Source organism: Somniosus microcephalus, unplaced genomic scaffold (genome assembly GCF_052327205.1).
Source record: "Somniosus microcephalus isolate GS21.2 unplaced genomic scaffold, FLI_Smic_1.0 unresolved_chr8, whole genome shotgun sequence".
Taxonomy (NCBI): Eukaryota; Metazoa; Chordata; class Chondrichthyes; order Squaliformes; family Somniosidae; genus Somniosus; species Somniosus microcephalus.
In genome coordinates this window covers 2,667,906-2,673,134 of record NW_028225186.1, presented here as the reverse complement: position 1 = coordinate 2,673,134, position 5,229 = coordinate 2,667,906, and positions in this window count along the sequence as shown.

Genomic DNA, 5,229 nt, shown 5'->3' with positions numbered 1-5,229 from the left:
GTGTGACAAGACAACAAATGAAACTTTAAAGACGCTGGCATTATTTATATGTTTCTGCTGTCTGTCTACGATTTCAGATTCACACTTAGAGTTTTTTTGTCATTAAGTCATAAAAGCCACAAAACCAATTTAATATGACATTCCAATACTCTTTGAAAGGTCTCAATAATGAGAAAATGAGCCTTTTAGCAAAGTAACACTTTTCGGGCGTTTTCAAAGCGCTCCCGCTGAGTGAATTTTGTTCTGAAAATCGTGTTACCGAAAATCTCCGGGCACCCCGCCAACCCCCCCTGCCAGAAATGAAAAGTGTCAAATCAGCGGGTCAAACGGCCACCTCTATCTGACCAGGAGCACCCAAATCGCCGCAAATGGCACTTTTTTTTTTCTTCATCGAGACTTCCGACTAGGTTAATGATTTCCCAAACTCCAACTCATTAACTATGTTCTGAGACACTTGCCAGAAATGACACATGTCAATTTGGCGGTAGCAACTCACTTTCCCAAGCCGGAAAGCATCACCCAAGGCCCGCGTGAAGCGGCCAAATCTTTCCTCATCGGACTTCCACGTTTTGGATAATCATGTCTCGAATTCGTTAAATGCACATGTCAATTTGGCGGGAGCAACTCACTTTCCCAAGCCGGAAAGCATCACCGGAGGCCCGCTTGAAGGGCCCTCATATTTTCCCATCGGACTTCCGTGTTTTGGTTAATGATGTCTCGAAATCAAAAAATGCTCATGTCAATTTGCCGGGAGCAACTCACTTTCCCAGGCCGGGAAGCAACACCCGAGGCCCGCAAAAGGCGGCCGAATATTTTCTCATCGGACTTCCATATTTTGGGGGTTAGATTCTCTCCCGCCATCCAGCCCCCTGGCCACGGGTCGCTCACTCACTTTCAGCCCGGGCCTTGCCAATTTGGTTAATCAGTTAGCCATGCTCCAGACTCGGCCTCGCCTTTTTCATTTATGGTTAATGATGTGCCCAGGCTCGGACTTAGTCTCTCCAGCAGCCAAAACTTTTCACTGGTTAATGAGGTGCCCAGCCCGGCATTTCGTCTCTCTCCCCAGCAAGCTTGCTTGGTCGGCCGACATTTGGATCCATTTTCGGGGCTTAATCGGGTCGAATACGGTCCCTTACGCAAGGGGAGCCGAAGCCCCGGCCTCTGCCAGGCGTCAGGCTGCCGTTTTTTAAGCCCGACCAAAAACCCGAAAATTGGTTAAAAATGGAAATAAATTTCCACCCAAAAAGGGTTAAAAGTCGGTTGGACGGCAGCCCGGGTCGGTCTCTGCAGACCTGGAGGCCCTAGACAGTAATCTGGAAAACAGACCAAGTCTCAAAAAACCACCTCCTACCATTCTCCAGGTACCCCGCCAATCCCCCCTGCCAGAAATGACAAGTGTCAAATCAGCGGGTCAAACGGCCACCTGTATCCGACCAGGAGCACCCAAATCGCCGCAAATGGCCCTTTTTTTTTCTTCATCGGGACTTCCGTCTTGGTTAATGATTTCCCGAACTCCAACTCATAAACTATGTTCGGAGACACTTGCCAGAAATGACACATGTCAATTTGGCGGGAGCAACTCACTTTCCCAAGCCGGAAAGAATCACGGGAGGCCGCTTAAAAGGCCCGAATCTTTTCCCATCGGACTTCCGTGTTTTGGTTAAAGATGTCTCGAAATCATTAATGGCACATGTCAATTTGCCGGGAGCAACTCACTTTCCCAGGCCGGGAAGCATCACCCGAGGTCCGCAAAAGGCGGTCAAATATTTTCCCTTCTGTACTTCCAGTACACATTTGAATGGCCATATCTCCGCACTCCCGCTTCGGAGCCAAGCCGTTTTTACACCGTTCGACGCGGCTTCCCGTGCCCGTTCGAATGCCGCCCTGCTCGGCGGAAAAGGAGAATTTTTTTATTTTTTGGCCGATTTCGGGAAAAAAAATTCCCGCTCTGAACTCGGATTTTTCGGCTTTAATCGTTTCGGATACGGTCCCTTATGCAAGGGAGCCGAAGCCCCGGCCTCTGCCGGGCGTCAGGCTGCCGTTTTTAAGACCGACCAAAAACCCGAATGTTGGTTAAAAATGGAAATAAATTTCCACCCAAAAAGGGTTAAAAGTCGGTTGGACAGCAGCCCGGGTCAGTCTCTGCCGACCTGGATGCCCTTGACAGTAGTCTGGAAAACAGACCAAGTCTCGAAATGCCACCTCCTACCATTCTCCAGGTACCCCGCCAATCCCCCCTGCCAGAAATGACAAGTGTCAAATCAGCGGGACGGATTTGGCTTTTGTGACCGACGCCCGGCACTTTTTTCGTCCACAGGCGGTCAAATCTTTTCCCTTCCGTACTTCCAGTACAACTTTGAACGGCCATATCTCCGAACTCCCGCATCGGAGCCAAGCCGTTTCTACACCTTTAGACGCGGCTTACCCTGCCGGTTCGAATGCCCCCTTGCCCGGTGGAAAAGGAGAATTTTTTAATTTTTCGGCCGATTTCGGGAAAAAAAATTCCCGCTCTGAACTCGGATTTTTCGGCTTTAATCGTTTCGGATACGGTCCCTTACGCAAGGGAGCCGAAGCCCCGGCCTCTGCCGGGCGTCAGGCTGCCGTTTTTAAGACCGACCAAAAACCCGAAAGTTATTTAAAAATGGAAATAAATTTCCACCCAAAAAGGGTTAAAAGTCGGTTGGACAGCAGCCCGGGTCAGTCTCTGCCGACCTGGATTCCCTTGACAGTAGTCTGGAAAACAGACCAAGTCTCGAAATGCCACCTCCTACCATTCTCCAGGTACCTCGCCAATCCCCCCTGCCAGAAATGACAAGCGTCAAATCAGCGGGACGGATTTGGCTTTTGTGACCGACGCCCGGCACTTTTTTCGTCCACAGGCGGTCAAATCTTTCCCCTTCCGTACTTCCAGTACAGCTTTGAACGGCCATATCTCCGCACTCCCGCGTCGGAGCCAAGCCGTTTCTACACCTTTAGACGCGGCTTACCCTGCCGGTTCGAATGCCCCCTTGCCCGGTGGAAAAGGAGAATTTTTAATTTTTCGGCCGATTTCGGGAAGAAATTTCTTGCTCTGAACTCGGATTTTTCGGCTTCAATCGTTTCGGATACGGTCCCTTATGCAAGGGAGCCGAAGCCCCGGCCTCTGCCGGGCGTCAGGCTGCCGTTTTTAAGACCGACCAAAAACCCGAAAGTTGGTTAAAAATGGAAATAAATTTCCACCCAAAAAGGGTTAAAAGTCGGTTGGACAGCAGCCCGGGTCAGTCTCTGCCGACCTGGATGCCCTTGACAGTAGTCTGGAAAACAGACCAAGTCTCAAAATGCCACATCCTACCATTCTCCAGGTACCCCGCCAATCCCCCCTGCCAGAAATGACAAGTGTCAAATCAGCGGGACGGATTTGGCTTTTGTGACCGATGCCCGGCACTTTTTTCGTCCACAGGCGGTCAAATCTTTTCCCTTCCGTACTTCCAGTACAACTTTGAACGGCCATATCTCCGCACTCCCGCGTCGGAGCCAAGCCGTTTCTACACCTTTAGACGCGGCTTACCCTGCCGGTTCGAATGCCCCCTTGCCCGGTGGAAAAGGAGAATTTTTTAATTTTTCGGCCGATTTCGGGAAAAAAAATTCCCGCTCTGAACTCGGATTTTTCGGCTTTAATCGTTTCGGATACGGTCCCTTACGCAAGGGAGCCGAAGCCCCGGCCTCTGCCGGGCGTCAGGCTGCCGTTTTTAAGACCGACCAAAAACCCGAAAGTTGGTTAAAAATGGAAATAAATTTCCACCCAAAAAGGGTTAAAAGTCGATTGGACAGCAGCCCGGGTCAGTCTCTGCCGACCTGGATGCCCTTGACAGTAGTCTGGAAAACAGACCAAGTCTCAAAATGCCACCTCCTACCATTCCCCAGGTACCCCGCCAATCCCCCCTCCCAGAAATGACAAGTGTCAAATCAGCGGGACGGATTTGGCTTTTGTGACCGACGCCCGGCACTTTTTTCGTCCACAGGCGGTCAAATCTTTCCCCTTCCGTACTTCCAGTACAACTTTGAACGGCCATATCTCCGCACTCCCGCGTCGGAGCCAAGCCTTTTCTACACCTTTAGACGCGGCTTACCCTGCCGGTTCGAATGCCCCCTTGCCCGGTGGAAAAGCAGAATTTTTTAATTTTTCGGCCGGTTTCGGGAAAAAATTTCCCGCTCTGAACTCGGATTTTTCGGCTTTAATCATTTCGGATACGGTCCCTTATGCAAGGGAGCCGAAGCCCCGGCCTCTGCCGGGCGTCAGGCTGCCGTTTTTAAGACCGACCAAAAACCCGAAAGTTGGTTAAAAATGGAAATAAATTTCCACCCAAAAAGGGTTAAAAGTCGGTTGGACAGCAGCCCGGGTCAGTCTCTGCCGACCTGGATGCCCTTGACAGTAGTCTGGAAAACAGACCAAGTCTCAAAATGCCACATCCTACCATTCTCCAGGTACCCCGCCAATCCCCCCTGCCAGAAATGACAAGTGTCAAATCAGCGGGACGGATTTGGCTTTTGTGACCGATGCCCGGCACTTTTTTCGTCCACAGGCGGTCAAATCTTTTCCCTTCCGTACTTCCAGTACAACTTTGAACGGCCATATCTCCGCACTCCCGCGTCGGAGCCAAGCCGTTTCTACACCTTTAGACGCGGCTTACCCTGCCGGTTCGAATGCCCCCTTGCCCGGTGGAAAAGGAGAATATTTTAATTTTTCGGCCGATTTCGGGAAAAAAAATTCCCGCTCTGAACTCGGATTTTTCGGCTTTAATCGTTTCGGATACGGTCCCTTACGCAAGGGAGCCGAAGCCCCGGCCTCTGCCGGGCGTCAGGCTGCCGTTTTTAAGACCGACCAAAAACCCGAAAGTTGGTTAAAAATGGAAATAAATTTCCACCCAAAAAGGGTTAAAAGTCGATTGGACAGCAGCCCGGGTCAGTCTCTGCCGACCTGGATGCCCTTGACAGTAGTCTGGAAAACAGACCAAGTCTCAAAATGCCACCTCCTACCATTCCCCAGGTACCCCGCCAATCCCCCCTCCCAGAAATGACAAGTGTCAAATCAGCGGGACGGATTTGGCTTTTGTGACCGACGCCCGGCACTTTTTTCGTCCACAGGCGGTCAAATCTTTCCCCTTCCGTACTTCCAGTACAATTTTGAACGGCCATATCTCCGCACTCCCGCGTCGGAGCCAAGCCGTTTCTACACCTTTAGACGCGGCT